This window comes from Centruroides sculpturatus, unplaced genomic scaffold (genome assembly GCF_000671375.1).
Source record: "Centruroides sculpturatus isolate CEXI.00-Female unplaced genomic scaffold, Cexi_2.0 scaffold1221, whole genome shotgun sequence".
In the NCBI taxonomy this organism is placed as follows: Eukaryota; Metazoa; Arthropoda; class Arachnida; order Scorpiones; family Buthidae; genus Centruroides; species Centruroides sculpturatus.
The window spans coordinates 44,049-61,742 of NW_019385558.1; the positions used below are offsets into that span (position 1 = coordinate 44,049).

The 17,694-nt window shown below is 29.9% G+C and overlaps 1 long non-coding RNA gene across 1 annotated transcript; it reads left to right on the forward strand.

Annotated features, from left to right (window-relative positions):
• Positions 1–1,996: 1,996 nt before the first annotated feature.
• Positions 1,997–3,382, forward strand: LOC111640128. Its single transcript, XR_002759219.1, has 3 exons — positions 1,997–2,289; positions 2,688–2,776; positions 2,912–3,382. It is a non-coding gene; the product is annotated as an uncharacterized LOC111640128 (long non-coding RNA).
• The last annotated feature ends 14,312 nt before the right edge of the window (positions 3,383–17,694 follow it).

Genomic DNA, 17,694 nt, shown 5'->3' on the forward strand with positions numbered 1-17,694 from the left:
TTTTCTGTTTAAAATATTAATTTTTAAATAATAATAATAATATAATCATATTTAATTTTTTTTTCAGTTTTTAAGTTTCTTTTTAACTCAGATTTTTGTGGTTTCTCAATTGTGTGAAAATTATACTTGATAAAGCATAAAGAAAATACAAAATCAAGCTCCAAAATGTTGGATATTAATGAAATACTGAATTGTTTAGTATTAATGTTCTGTTAATATTTTTAAAAACAACAACTAACTAAATGTTATTAATGCCCTTACAACAGAAAGCGTATGTAATTATTATTCGTACGTCATTTGGTTTCAGATAAATAAAAGTTAGAATATTTGCTCTGAAAAGTATTATTTCATTACAAATACTTATTTCCATAACTATTATGATAAATATCCTGCAAGATAGTGTATAAAGGATCACTAATCGTGAAGAATTATTGTTCAAAGGAATTTTGACAAAATCCAAACTAGGAAGTTTCAGAAACTCCTTCTTCATTGTGTCTAAATTTTCATGCTGTCTGTTACTCTTTATCTCTTCGTGCGAACTGACAGGGCCTTCTTTTTATCGTTGTTATCAGAGGTTCGGCCAGACCCACGATGTATAAAACAGTACCAGAGACAGGAACAAACATGTTTAGAATGGAATACTCTGCGAAGAGTATCTGGTGTTTTCTGAGCCCGTCTGGATTCTATTTCGAATCCTCCAAAGCTACTGCTCTGAGAATAATCTCGATGAATCTTAGGATAAAGATTCGAGATAGAATGTCATCTCAGTCATTCATACTTTTCTTCGTCCGTAGAGGGACATCGTAAATTTAGCAGGTAACACAACAATCTCGATGTATGGACACGGAAGGATTCAATAATTAGTGTCGTATACTCGTGTATCTGAATATATTCTGTGAAAATAAATTTTGATCTTTTAGACTAACGTGTTTTATTTTCTTGTGGTTTATCTGGATTTATCTGGATATTTAGAAGAAAACTAGAATAAAATTAACACAACAAAAATATTACAAAATGGATTGTTTAAGTTACAAAGTCTTGTTGAAACATTGAGTTGGGTTAAAATATATTTTTATATGTTAAGATAAAAATTACTATTAATATAAAATCGAATTCTCATATAGCATTAAAAAATATTTATTATTTATAGAAATTTTCGGGGTGTGGTTTCCATCCCGAAAAATCTCGGTCCAAGTTCCTCACCACTCAATCGCCTCCATTGTGGAGCTGGCGGAACCCACAATAAGAAATTACCTGATAGGAAAAATTAAAAAAATCTATATATATAAATTCACCTCAAAGCAAGAAATGTTTTATTTTTAATGTATTCTACAAAATTGAATATTTATTACACTTATAAAAAAATATAAATGGAAATTTTAGGCAAAGATACAGGGTTGTCATAAGATAATTTAGGCATAGGGCAGAATATGCATTGTGACCCTATAGCAGATTAAATCATTATACTAAATAAAGTAAACTAAAAACATGTTGTATGAAAGGTTCTAATTCATCGGGTTCCAGAACATTTTGCACCGTTTTCTCCATCTGTTCTATACGTCTGTGATTAGAAAACATTTCTTTCATTCAGTTAAGGGATATAAAATGCAAACTTTCATTCAATTTTACAAAAAAGATAACAAAAATTAGATTTAATTATAAATCACGATATATTATCAAAGAAATTGCTTTTAGATTAACATTTATATAAATTAAATTATCAAATATTAAACTCATACGACTCACGTAAAACGGAATAATTTAAATTTGCATGAAGAAAATATTCTTAAAAATGCACAACAAGACATACGTTCAGTCTAGAAAAGTTTATAAATAATTATTTCTAATTACCTCATCATCAAAGAAGTTAATTTTAATTTTAATAAGTGCATGAAATTTTATTAAAATTTGCATATAAAAATCGTGTTGCATGAAGTATCTCTAATATAAGTCTCATTTAAAAATACATCTTACTGTTAAATTTTAAAGAATTTTTGATTACTATTTGCATAAAAATCGGTTCGATTTAAACTACTGACTTTTGTACCAATTATAAATTCGAAAATAAAAGTATTGTATCAATTCCGGTTCCGTTTCACTCATACCAATTATCATTTTCATTTAAGTCTCAATTAAAACAACGAACGATATTAAAGACAGTTAGAAATCTCTTAAATATTTTAATGTAATAAAGAATTTAAAAATATTTACAAAATTCGTAAATGATGAAGATGAAAATCTTTATGTAAGTTGTGCATGTGTTGGTGGAAATCAGCCAATTGTGACAAGGTAAGATTTTCATATTCCTTGAAATTTTCCTTTACAAATTTAAATTATTTTCTTACACTTAATTATTGAATTATGAATAAGGATTATAATTTAGGTTACTTTAGAACTTTTCGTAAAAGTGTTATTTTAGTCATTGCAATCATTTCGTGCTCAGTTGTTGACTTCAAGGAACCTTTACTAGGCATGTAAAACAGAGCATTTGATATGTTATAAACTCTAGAAATTTGTTCGAAAATACGTTTTTTGTGGTATATTTATATTTAAATATTTTACGATATTTGTTTTTTTTTTTTTTGGAGAATTTAGTATATCAAAAATTAATCTTCAGATGGTTAATGTAATTCAGTTTCTAAAGAAGTAAATTGTACATTTTTAAACTGAATCCTTGCTCTTTACAGAATTTCTTAAAGTAAATCTTGCAAAAAGAAAACAATGAAGGGGTTAGCTGTATTGATGATTTTTGTTGTTTTGCTGTTTTTTCTTTGGGGTAAGAAATTTTACACAATTAAAAAGTTAATTAATTTGAAGTAAATTAACAAATTTTTTTAAATATTTATTTTGTTTCTCAATTTATTTTCTGTAATTCTTAATATTTTAAGTATGTGTGTGACTATTTTTACAGAGCATTGCGTTGTACGTGACAGTAATGATGATGATGATGATGACGACGACTTAGATGACGTTGATGAAGAGGATTATGACTACGATGATGAAGTGGAAGAGAATAATCATGATGATGGTGATGAAGACGATGATAATGACAATGATGACGATAATCCAGAATGCTTTCTCATTTTGTATGATTGTAAAGGGTGTTGAAAAACAGATTATAGAAAGGTTCTTGATGGTTGAGTAAATGTTTAATGGGGACAACTGATCTTCGATGACGTGATTTTGAATAAAGCGACTTTTGATTGCAGTTCATAGAATAACGCTATAAATCCTTGTATATTAAACATTTTTATGATAAAAGTAGAGAATTTACATGTTTGGCTACTTTTTAAAACGAAAGTTTATTTTAATTTTACTATAAGAATGTATTCTGTATGCATTTTGTATGTAACTTAACTATTTTCGTAAAATTTAATAATAAAAGGTAAAATTGCATAAATAAAATAATGTGTGTATGTATATATAAATTTATCTCAGCCATTTATGTAGATTGGGTTTGTAGTCTACAACAAGACGGCAGCCATCGTTGCAGAACTTAATTTGCAGAGTTATTTTTGGCTATTAAAATAATTTCTGGTGCTTCTGTTCTAAAAATTAAGGAAGGACAGTGGGAATTTATAGGTCTACAATATTTTTCAATTGCAGCTCAATTAAATAAAATTACAAGTATGGGTGACTACGTATGGTTTTGGAGAGCACATCTGAAATGCGCTATGGCATCCGAGGGCGCCGTGTTGACGACTCCTGGCCAAAGATATTTAGTTTTTATTGAAATGCAGTCTTACAATCGAAACACGTAGAACAAATAAAAATAGATAACAATTACCTAAGAGACACTCAAAACTTTTTTTAAATCAACGATGAATAGAATTGTTAAATCTGGAAAACCTGGAGAATTGGAAAAATCAGAGAAAATAAGTAAGACATCGATTGGTTTCTGCAACTGAAAACTTATTTACAAAAATTCTACGTAAAATTATTTACTTCTAGCAATATTTAAATTTCTAGAATTTTGAATTTGCTTTCAGTTTTTAAACCAATAAAAAACTAGAATGTAACAAACTAGTGGCAATCTCAGTAGACATATAAAAATCTATAAATACCTAGACCTGCAGTTCATAAACCAAACAAATTCAGAGACTAAAACAAATAATTATTAAATATATTTTATAAATATAAAAATGTTTTTGATAAGAACAGTAGTATCTCAGTAATTTGCTGAATCTTGGAATGGTTGAGTATTCAAACTTCTCTGGTATTCACCTATTCTATGACTCGAAGGGTGGAAATTTTCGTGTTATCCTCTATTACCAGAAACAACACGTTAGAAGAAACAGATACTTAAGATAACTGGACGTAAAATGGTCGAAAAGGTGAAATAATTTTTCTTAATTTCAGCTTTTCAGCTAGAAAAATAATTATAAATATTGCAAACGGGCGGTACTTCTTGGAATTTCTGTGTATGATCATTATAGTAATCAATTTCCAAGCTTGTAACTAACATAAGCCATTTTACCTCAACTACATTATGCTTTTTTCATACGACTCACTAAGTTTATTAGAAAATTAACTGCATTGACAGATTAAAGTAATACAACAGTGCCAAACTATCAAGAGTAGATGCCTACTGGTAGCAATTTATATATTCCTAATTTAGATGTTACAGACGTGAAGATCATGACGAAAACTGCACCAAAAACCCACTTTATCAGTGGTCTGTAGTTTTATCCATTCGATCACTGGTAAGACATTGAAAATGGTAAATTTGCACTTAAATAATATAAAGGAATGAATTGTAAACAGCTTGCTTGTTCAATTCCCTTTTATTTATCTCTCTGAAATTGTAGTTTAGAGACAGGAGTGAGGAAAACACTACCGTAATAACTGAGTGTATGAAAATTTTTTAATTATGTTCGTATCTTTGGGTTTCTGTAGCGATTATAAAAGTAGGTACTGTACTTGAATTTAATATTATTATATATTATTATAAAAATGTTTCTACTTTAAAAATTCTAGCAAATAGCCTAATTTTAGAATAAGAATAGCAAATTTGTTGAGATTTATATATTATTAAAGCATTTATGTGTACAATAACTTGATACTGAAACACAATTTACTACACTATAAAATCTCGTGTAAATTTGTGTAATTCTTTTTTGTTTATACACATTGCTTTATTTTAGTTTTAAACAATGTAACGAAATAAACTATCTTATTTTTATTAAAAAAATAGACAAGTTTTCGTATAATATTTTACGTTAAAATTTTAATGATTATAACAGATATTAATAGTTATTCGTGTATATCTACTTGTCTATATAAATCGAGTGTTACGAATAATTAATCAATAATTGTAAATGGTAAAACATTCTGTAGTCTTTCATTATGCTTTATTAATTTCTACAGAAACATTGACTTTTTATATTATACTAGCTGCAAGGACCCGCTTCGCTGGGTTTATATTTGTGGGCAAAACGTAACGATAGTGAAGATTAAGATAATTACATTATAGCCAATCTTACTCGTTTTCACAAAATGCAAGAATTAGGTACCTCGTTTCCAGAGTAATTAGAGACCTGGTTCCGATTCTATTTCTGAACGTCTCCTGTTCACGTCCAGTCAAACGAACTATTTTCAACGTTTCTGGAACGTTTACAATCGTTCTATAATCGAACCAATATTCGCATTAAATTCGAACATAAAATTCGAAATAGAAAACCACTTTCAGCCCCATATCTCCCGCGCCATTATAGCTATCGAGACGCAACCATCATAGTGCACGAATGGAGACTTGGGGCTACTACCACATACAAATACCATTCATATGCGATGTGTAGTTTTGGCTGAAAAGTGAAATATAGCGACACACACGCCCATTTATATATATATATATAGATAGATAGATAGATAATTTTAGCATTCCGTTACGTGATTTTTCTAAATTTATCGTGGTAAAGTAATACGCGGAGGATTCTGCACAGTCAGCTGTTTTTTAAAAATTATTCATTTGCATAAATATACTGGTAAAGTGATAATTTTTATTAAATAGAGGTAAGTAGTTTTTATGATTTAAATTAATCAAGCTTTACAGAAGAATTTTTTAAATTTTTTACTGTTTATGGAGGAAATTTTAACTAGTCAATCACTTTGTCTTGTCTATGCTTGCTTCTACTAATGACGTCGTGTGTGTTTTGCGGAGCACGATTTTGTTCACCCTTTTGAGGCTTCATAACTCCTGTGCTTCATGTTATAAATATCTGTAGCTTTGCAGGGAGATTTGTTTATTTGAGGAATTAATGTTGTTAAATTTTGGTGGTTAAAGGTCAAGGGGATGAAGAGATCGTATGTCGTATCTCTAGAAGGATCGGATACAATGAAGATTTTACTCGTTATTTGCATTTACAATTTTTACAGATAAAAACTTATCTCTACCCTCAAAATTAATTAAGCTTGTTGACACTTTATAATAATAAAATTTTTTAAAATAAAATATCATAACAGATAGAGAACACGCATTGTTTAATGTTACTTAGAAAGTTAATTAAGTTTGAACTGTTTTGGTTGGCGATAAAGAGGGGTTTCCATTTCATTCCATCTATTTTACTTGTATATAAAATTTACATCCTGTATTTGTTTCATTACCCATTTGATCCATAGCTGTTATAACTATCCTTTTTATTTTAATCAACCCTTATAACATGTCACAGACTGGAGAATATTCAAGTACACTTTAGTGAAAAACTTAATAAATGACTGCCAATGAGACAAATAATAATATATAATATTTATTCTCAAGTAAACATTTATACGTATTGTTACACACCATTCTTTTCTGCAACATTTTCGTGATAAGTAAAATAATTGGAATGATTTTCATGGTTTGGAAGAATAAACTATGGTTATGGAAAAAAAACCTTTCTTAGTTTACTCAGTGCACAAACACAAAAAATTAAAATTTTAAAAAAATACGACAATAAATATAATTTCTATTTCAAATGCAAAATATTACCTCACAGACAATTATTAATATACAAAGTAATTCGGAAGAGTTTACTGAAGAGATATTAAAATTTTGGAAACCATTGCTGAAGAGTATGGCTCTGTTAGGATTGGTTTACAATAAAAACTGTTTCAATCCTCATACCATTACCTTCCTATATAAGCATAATACCATATGCAAGTACTGATGTTTATGTTTGCAATAAAGCTTATTTTCGTGCACCAAATGTGACGTTCTACTTTGTATTTCCAATTTTTATCGAAAACAATGGCTCGTAGAGGTATAGTTTTTGAGTTATTTTTTATGTATTCCGAGCGAGGATTCTCGCTCTGTGAAGTTTATGAGGACTTGATGGAACACCATTTATATACAATACATGTCTCTGCTCTGTTTTATAGTTTAGTCCAACAGACTAAGCAATTCCGACAGAACATAAGGGTTTCGAGAAACTGTCCAGTTAAATGGTTCTCCACTCGAATGAATTTCAACAGTTCTAGTTCTAGAAGAAAAATTAGATTTTCCAACTTTAATACATACAAAGACAGTAAAAATTAATAGCATACAGTAATTACAAAAGCAGTCGTATTAGAGTACATTAAAATTTTTTGACATAAAACTATAAAAATCTTAAAAATTTATTTGAAATATATTAACATTCTTGAATAGTTGTTATAAACTTTAAATTCCTCAATGCTTATATCTAGTAGAGCGATCGAAACTTACGTCAGCTCTATCTTTTCGACATTTCAGTAAACGTTNGGTTTATAAACTAATAAAATAAAGAAAATCAAAAATTAAATAAAACTTCTGTTTGTGAGATGTCGCGTTACATTAAAACACATCAAAATTTTTTGCATTTTATAATGATTTGAAGTCTATTCTCTTGTTTAATGATTACAATACACTTTATGCTATAGAATTGAGTGTTTCTTCACAGCAAAATTTTTTCAACAGACATAACAACGTTTACACAACATCTATAACACAAGTGTCGTGATATGAAATAAAACATTTGCATACTCTAATACTTAAAATTTTTATCTAATGTATGTGAGAAATTGTGCGTAATGATTATTTAAATCGAAAACATTTCATGTCTCTAACTGGTATGCGATAATTGTGTATGTTATTGCAACACTAAGCATTGCAAGAGGGAGCTTAGAATCGATAGAAATAATTTCCCAAGCCGAAAATTTTGGTTGTTCTTGGAAACATTTTACGGATAACTTATAAGCAAGTTTACACGAAGTTTCGTCATTGCACAAAAGGGAAAGCTTGTAGAAATAGAAAGAAAACATTTTTGCAACATTTGTAATACGTGAAGCAGAGAGACAAACATCTGTGAATAAACAAAAGGAGTAAAATGATAGGTTAATGTATTTTATTACTGTATATAATTTCTTAGTAAATAAAGGATTCGCAAAATAGGAAAGATTGTGCGTGATACAGCCAACACTATATATTGTCCAAAGAAACAACATTCGTGAATATATATCCTGAATTGAAATTGATATTTCTAATATTTTTATATAACTTTTTGCGATTTTGTTTATTTCGTTCGGAGAATTGTTGCATTTATTCATAATTTCGTGTAAATGTTTAAGCGCATTTTCTATTTCTTTGCATATTACTACGAAAAATAACAAAAACAAGCTTTGAGTTACGCGCAATAACAAATAATAACATATCTTAGAAATTACGTATATGAAATAATAGTTATTACTTGTAGTTGTTTGAAAGACATGAGCATTAATCCACTTTTCGGGTATATTTTCAGTATTTTTTGTGAGAATAATAATGCAGTATAAAATAATATTTGAAATCGAAAAAAGCCAAATAAATATAACTTTAACTAAAAGTAAATTTTTATTTACCCCACTTGTTATTCTCAAATCGAATATCTCAAATAAGTTCGATAAATAAATATTTAATGCTCTCCTCTTCATATAAAAATGCTGCAAAGAAAGTATTGGTGTAATTGTGTACAACATAAAGTAAAGAGATTTAATAACATCAATAAATGACTGTTGAGTGTAAATAATAAACAATTCTACTAATAATTTGTAAACAGTATACAGGCACATGCTGACCATTACTACAGCACTTCTAATCGTCCATCTTGTTTTTAGATTGAAACCGAATAACTCCATACTTCTTAATAAACTGCTCCATATATGGTCGACTTGCATTGCTTCTTTTTCGTCTTCTTCAATTTGTGGACTTATTTTTATTGTAGAAATGGAATTCATCGTGCGAATATTTACTACAATAAATAAATATCTTAAATATGTCAAATTGAAAACATTAAAATTGTTTATAAAAATAAACACTATCTTTTTATAAATTAATTGTTTTAACTATTAAATTTTTAAATTATATTTAACAAGCATTTTTAAAAACTCTTTGAATTAGTTTATGATTTTCACACAGAAATAAAGAAAAATGACAATAAGTATTCAATGTTTAGAATTAAAATGTAAATAGAATTACGTTTGTGGACGGCAAGACTAAAGAAAGAAGATACTTAATTTTTTTACATATTGTGGAATTTGTGGTATTTTTTAAACCAATATCTGTAAACACTCAAAATTTTGCACTTTGCCTGAAACTTGATTGAACCAACCTTAATTTACCAAGTCCTTATTGAGATAAAAGTCACCGTCCTTTGAAAATTAATGTGGAAGATAAACGTTATGATGTTGTATCCAAAATATTTCTGATTGGTGATATAAAACTTTTTAATGTACAGTCGACCCTCCTATAACACAGGTTCCTATAGTTCGAATTCCTTTATCACGGCAATAAATTGCGACCGTATTCGTACAAACATGCTAAAAAAAACTGTTATAATTCGGTAAAACGTCATCGCCGACTCGTGTCGCGACAGGATTGGTCGAATCTAGACCAGTAGCGAATATTGTAGAAACCGTTGAGTTTAAACGAGCAGCGGATCTACTAAAAACCATTTATTATTTAACGACCATAAAAATTATATTTATATTAATGATGTCTCCAAAGTTCAGCGAATTTTTCGGAGTAAAAATAATTTATCGGGAAGCACGATGTCGTAGGAAAATTCTTATCGGTTGAATTAAGTTATAAATCTACTCGCGATTCAGGTAATCGGGCGAGGGCGGCCAAATATCTATCAGGCGAACGGTTAACAGCCCGGAACCGCTCCTGGATAGAATAGAATGCGTTATACGTGTAGCAGCCACCCAAGGTCCTAGGCTTCCACCGGCTAAACCGGGTGAGGTTGGTGCTCTTGTAAAGCGCATGCGCGAATCTGGTTGTTTGGATGCTGACAATACAGCGTTTCCACTCCGCTACTCTGCCACTAATATTCCAATATACAATAGCGATCTTATCTTTTTTTCTCGTATAGTATAGAAATTTGTAATAAGATACATAATGCGATTATAATAAAATATTGTGCAATTATTTTCATATAATTAAAATTAATATGTATTTATTTTTTAGAATATACAAGGAAAGCGGCGCATCCACCGCTTCTAATGACGGCACGCTACTGATCCAAACACCATTGTCAAACTTCTAGGCTTACAAGAAAGCATCGCTGAACGTCTGACGTACAAGTTTTCGCGTTTAAAACTTCGACCTCAACCCCGCTATTAGCGTTGCTTGGTATACATAACATGTCGATGTCTTTATGTGATTCACAAGAAAAAACTCAATTTGATGTCAAGTGTAAAAATGTGATGGCCAGGGTAAGGGGCTGTGCTATTTATTCAGTAGTGGTCAAACTGCTGTCGAACCTCTGACACACATGTATTTCTGAAAACTAGATGACACTCCATGGTGCTGGTATCAAACCTGCTGTATTTGCACCAATTGGAAGTCATGAAGCTATTCGTTCACCATTGTGTTTAGAATGTTCAGATATCGCTTAGTATTCAAAGCTCTATCAATGAATATGGGATAAAGATAAATCCTCAAATCTTCACTAGAAGTTTACGATAATGCTGAGTAAGTCATAAGCATCATGGAGAACATTTTGCCCAGTGATGCACATTGTGACGGTTAAATACTTTATTCCAAAAAAGTGCTTGGATAGTGCACAAACTAGGCCGAACGAGTTGTCGGTCATTATGGTGAAAATTTAATGTTACGTTGCACTAATTTAATAGCTTTCTGACGTCCTTTCGATGTTGTGCTGGTAATAGCGCAGCAACTAGTGATAGCACGGAATCATGCATTTTATTTACGAGATTATAATCTCATTCTTTTTGTCTGCTGAGCCCACATAACCTGCAGTATCATGTACTGTACGCTTGAATGCAGATATGTATGGAAGTACACCACAAGTCCAGTACGTGTCCACGATCCTTAATTAATTTAACTGTACTACTGATGTGCATTAAGCAGGAAATAACCACCAAAATCGTCGTAAGCATTCGTCTTGCTGCAGCTGAAAAACGCCTGTAAAACTCTGTATTGTTTCTCTCCTGTTTTGCCTCGTTTCCCAATAAATGCCCATTTTACAATATTTCTCATAGATGTAAGCTTTGCTGCTGTACTCTCTTACGTATCAGAATGCATCGTATTTGCTCTTAGAGATGCATTGGCATCGTTTGACACAATGTGATTTGTCTAGATCGTTTTCCTGATTTGCATTTTAGTTTGATGTTTGAAAAATTTACATATTACTACTAAACTAACTTGAAATTCTCACATTCCCTTTATAAAATGATTTATATTACAGTTGAGTCCGCACAAGCCCAAGAGGAAGTGCAAATATGTCGAGTTATCCGATATGACAAGTAAAACAAAGTTGAAAAAAACCACAAAACTATAATTAGGAAAACACAGCAGTACTTTATACAGTATTACAGGCTTACAATGCATTGTGTACTTCATTTACAATAATACTGTAGAAGACAAACTGAAAAATTCGTTTAGTGTTGTTTGCTTTAAGCTCTTAACTGTCTCTACTTTTTTCAACAATCATGAACACCTTGAAAACATCATCTTCGCAATTGTCAATTGTTACCAAGTGATGTTTACGGATTTTAAATGCCTCTAGCGTGTTCGCTTGGTTGGTATTGGAGTTGATTCTTCTAGTGCTTTATTTTCTTCACTTTCAGATTTGATATTCTTGTTATGATTTCTCTGCCAATATCAACAACTGTCACTGAAAAACGCATTTCCACACAAAAACGTTCATTGTGGTGTAGTTTAATTTCATCGACAGAGGCAGTTTCTCCGCTTTCTATTAATTGAATTAAATCCAAAGTAAGCTTCTTGCGATAATGACGTTTGAAAGAATGAATAAATATCCTGATCCAGCGGTAGCACTACAGCAGTGACATTTGGCATTATAGTCAACAGTTTAATCGCTTAGTCCTTCATCTTTTCCATAAGCAGGAAACTTGTCTATAATGAATGCTGCATTCCTTTTTTGCGTAATGTGTTGGGAGTCGTATTTGTGAAGAATTTCCTTCCAAATTTTGGAAGTCATCTAACTTTTTGGAATTTGATATGTATATGACAGGCAAACTCATCACTCCGTTGAAACATTGGGGCTGTCGATATTTTCCTACAACTAAGGGCTTCGGCTTTTCAGAGCGATCAGAGTTTGATATGCAAAAGGATTGTAACTCGGACCTATGATTTGCTTCCACTGTGGCAAGTCTCGTTTTTAAACATAGTAGTTTTCTCTGACAGCAACTTGTTAAAACGTCTCATTTCATCAAGATTGATAACATTTTCTAGTTTATACGATTTCTCAATACCTTGTAAAACTGACTCTTTCCAAGTTCCAACTGAGATTCTTTTTCACTGCACAGCTTTTTAAGTCATGCCATGGCCATCTTTAAATCTCTCTAACCATCCATCACTGACACGAGAGTTTGTTTCTATTCTAAGTACAGTACCTCAGCAATTTCCATTGCTTTTTGGTTCAGTATCGGCCACGAAACAGGAAGATTTGATGCATAAATTTCCTTCATTCAACGAACCAGAGCATGCACTATTTGTACGGCTACTTTCTCCAATGTTTTCGAGAGAGCCGCGATGAAGACCCAAGAAAAAGATTTTTTAATTTTCTGTCTTTTTCTTCAGGATTTCATTTTCACTGACATTGTTATTGGAAGATTTTTCTTGTTTTGCAAATTCGGCTTGCAAAGTTTCATTACATTCAATTTCAGATACAAGTTTTTATTTTTCCTTCATGGTAAGTGCTGTAAACTTTCGGATATTCATTTCTAACAGAAATGTAAAATACATGCTGCAAATAACACATAAATAAAAGGTGAGAAGATGCAAAATTGGATTCTGCCGTGAGCTCATTTTATCACGAGGGGTGTCGACTTATCAGATGTCTAAACAAGTGTGAGATTGAAAAAGTATGTCGAATTACCCTGTGTGGTGTCGAGTTAAACGGTGTTGTGTATACCAAAGTTTTTTTTAACATTAATGCTTATGTAACTCGGATGGGATCACAGAAAACTGACTACTTAAACAACTGTTTCTAATTATACCTATGACGATTTATGACGTATTTCACCGAAATCAATAATTTATTATTATCTTATAGTTTTAAAAATAATTTAGTTTTTAGTTCATGGATATATATTTCAGTATCAGTTATTTTAATTAAATGGGAAGAATAACAAACCAAATTCAATACTGGACAGGCCTGTTTTGCTCTTGAAGTACTGCATGTACAAATTAACACTAAACTAAACTAATTTATGGCAACATTATTTTCAAAATTATTTACTACAATTAAAATGGATTTTTACTTACGAAAACCAAGCTATCGATGCAAATGGATATTTCTTTAAGTCTGTATCTCCAACTCTCTTTGTTAGTCGTTTATAAATTATAATTGCTACTACAAATATTTATTTTTAAAGAAAAAAAATTTTTCCACGAAAGTACTTCTAGTGACGCCTTTCTTAGTTTAATATTTCTTTCTCTTGTGAAAGATTTTAAGAAAAAAGTGAATTGTGATAGATTACTTTTTATAATGAAGTATATAAAAAATATAAACATAATTTACATACAAACGAGTAGACGATAATGACTTTTTCTGAAATAATAATTATGCTGTCAATTTTAATAAAGGTATGAATAATGAAAATATTAGTTCTGAAATATTCTAGTTTTTATCAAATTTATTTTCACAGTACTAATGTCTAAACAATTAAATAGCTGTAATACAAGAAAGTTCATTGAAAATAATGAAAATTTCCAAGAACATCTTTTCAGACAATCATTATGTTATGTTGCCAAATCTTTAACAAGATTCTCTGTTTACTATTTGCATTTTTTACCAGAGGATATCACTTCTAATGTTTACAAATACCAAATGTTCAAAAGAAATAATAAATTTACGTGAATCTGTCTGAACTTATAATCACAATACAGACATAAATAAATGTTATTGTTTAAATTAACACCAAATATTATCATAATTGCAACAATCAACGAAATCGTTATTCAGTTGATTCAATTGATAAATTTGAAATTTTGCTAAACTAAATCATAGGATATTTACCTGTACATAGGGCTTTACGAACGAAAAGTAACAGTTCTCTAACAATTAAAAATAAACGAGAAAACCAAAAAAATGTTTTAATTTTGTTTCGTTTTAATGAGTAATAATATTAAGAAATATTAAACAGTAGAAATGTTGATGGGATGTAGTCAGAAAACAATAAATATTCTTATATTTTTAATATTTTAAAGTTTATTAATTTATATCATAAGCTACAATAGTTTTATGGTATAGATTTGAGAACAACCATACAATACATATCAGTACAAGATATACACTACAACAAACTGACAGTAAGAACAATTAATAAAATACATTTGAATACTGTAAGCAAAAATTATTATTTTAAATTTCAAAACAAGTAGTTTTGTTATGAATTTTTAAATTTAAGTGACGACTGTGTAATTAGGTATTGTAGATTTAAGGTTCGATCCAGAATAACGTACAAACAACGTAACAACGTACGATGTATATGCCCACCATAAATTTATCAATGCTTGTGAGTTCCATTTATCTTGACTTGTAGTACGTGTAAACGTAGTCACTCATAAACTGTGTATGTCCTATAAAAGCGCTTACGTTCGCATTAATAAACAATAATTACATACGAATATTTTATGTCTGTAACTGATATGCAATAATTGAGTATGTTATTGCAATACTAAACATTGTAAGAGGAAGTTGGGAATCGATAGTAATAATGCCCGAAGCCGAAAATATTGGCAGTTCTTGGAAACATTTTACCGAGAATCTGTAGGCAAGCTTTCTGGAATTTTTGTCATTGCCTGTAACTGAAGTCTTAAATAAATACAAAGAAAACATTTTTGCAACCTTCGTAATACGTGAAGCGGAAAGACAAATATCTGTGAATGAACAGAAAGGATATAATGATAGACTTATATGCATTAACACAATATGTATTTTCTTAGGGAACAAAGGATTTGCAAGATGGGATATATTGTGTAAAATACTGCCACCGCTGTGTATTGTCCAAACAAACAACAATCGTGAGTAAACATCCTGAATTGAATTTGATATATCTAACATTTTGATATAACTAATTGTAATTTTGTTTATTTCGGCAGGAGAATTACCACATTTATTCATCATTTCGTATAAACATTTGAACCCATTTTCTATTTCCTTGCATATTACTACGAATAATAAGTAAAACGAACTTTGAGTTACAAGCAATAACAAAGAATAACATATTACAGACATTAAATGTATGAAATAATGGATATAAACCGGAGTGGTTGAATTGAAACTGTGAGCTTTTACCCAGTTTCCATGTATATCTTGTACATTTCTTGTTATAGTAATAACGGAATATAATATATCAATTATCGAAAATACCCAAATGGATAACACTTTAACTAAAAGTGAATTCTTATTTACCCCACTTGTTATTTTCAAATCAAAATTTTCAAATATATTTGATAAATTGATTACCAAGTCTTTCCTCTTCTTATAATAATGCTGCAAAGAAAGTATTGGTGTAATTGTGTACAACATATAATAAGCAGATTTTATTATGTCGATAAATGATCGTTGGGTGTAAATAATAAATAATTCTACGGATAGTTTGTAAGCGATGTAAATGCACACGCTGACCACCACAAATGCACTTCTAATTGTCCATTTTGTTTTCAGGTTGAAGCCGAATAACTCCATATTTCTTAGTAAACATTGCCATGTATGGTCGATATGCAATGCACTTCTCTCGCCTTCTTCAACTTCATCATTTCTTTTTATTGTAGAAATTGAATTCATTCTTTGAATGTCAACTAAAAATAAATAAATATCTTTGAGAAAAATTTCCAAATTGGAAACATTAGAATCGTTTATAATAATAAATATTTTGTCGTCATAAATTAATTATAAAAAGGATTAAATTTCAAAAGTAAACTTAAAAGAATTGTAAAAAATTTTCGAATTAGTTCATGATATTAACTCAGCAGAAGCAAAAATTTTTATTTCCATATTTGTAACTAAGATTTGAATACAATTGTTTCTGCTATTAGGAATTCCGAAATAGCAGCGTACTTAGTTACAAAATGTTGCTTGTCGTAGTTTTAGTTTCTCGGGTGTTATATATATAACAGAGCAAGCATTGTATCGTGTAAAAATTTGACTCCCGGGTTTATAAATGATAACATTTATTTTTCACTTTACAACTGAATGCATAGGTAGACACTGAAGATTTTTAACATCACTTTTTATTCAAGAATACCATATATACGAGATATCTCAGTGTGTAAAATATTCCACGTAAAGTAAACAGTAATTAAAAGACGCGATTTCAGGAAAAGTGAATGGATCTTAATATGGTCAGGACTCTTTTATCTGAAATATAAAAAAAAAAACTTATTCCTGCAATATGTTTGTGTGTCAATACACAAACACAGATACAAAACGCACACGCGTCTGTGTATCTGTGTTTCTTTGTTTGCATATATTTTACTTAATATCTGTGCATGGATATAGATTAAGAAACGAAATTTTGCGCGGTAACTTCTATATAAGGGTTTTTGATGCTTTCAAATTTTGAAAGTTAAATTTCCAGGAAAACGTGTATTGAAACGTGTATAGCCATGTATTATATCTCGACTTGATTCGGGCTTGAATTAAAACGTTACACTTTATTGGCATTACAATTTAGATAATTTAACCAATCACCGTCAAAGCAGTAATTATGGTGGCAGTGTCGGGTGTACAAACTCGTCGTCATCGCTATTCTCCTCGTCTGAAAAAAATTTTATATTTTATAAAAGGCTATAAAACACAGTCCTAGCATTTTCATTCTGGTAAAATGATTGTTTGAAAACAATTTGTATACGTTTTATTTTGTTTATTTTAGTTTTCATTGCAAAGAACAGCAAAAGTTAGTAAAAATATCGCGAAATATGAAGATGAAGTAATTAGCGAAATATTATTATTTAAAAAAATATAATTTAATGTGAAACTTTTTTGCATCATATATAGAATTTAGAAGAGCTTTACAGTTTTAGAACTCACCTGATATATTTTGCATATTTCTCACTTAAATTTTATAATGTTTTGGTAAAGTTATAATATAAACGTTTAAGTACATATTTATGTTAACTTTACATAAAAATTAATGCAAATCGCTTAAATTTTCACGTCCAAATAAAAAATCGCCATACCAGACATTCACGGCAGCAAACACACGATGACACTATTTTCTACT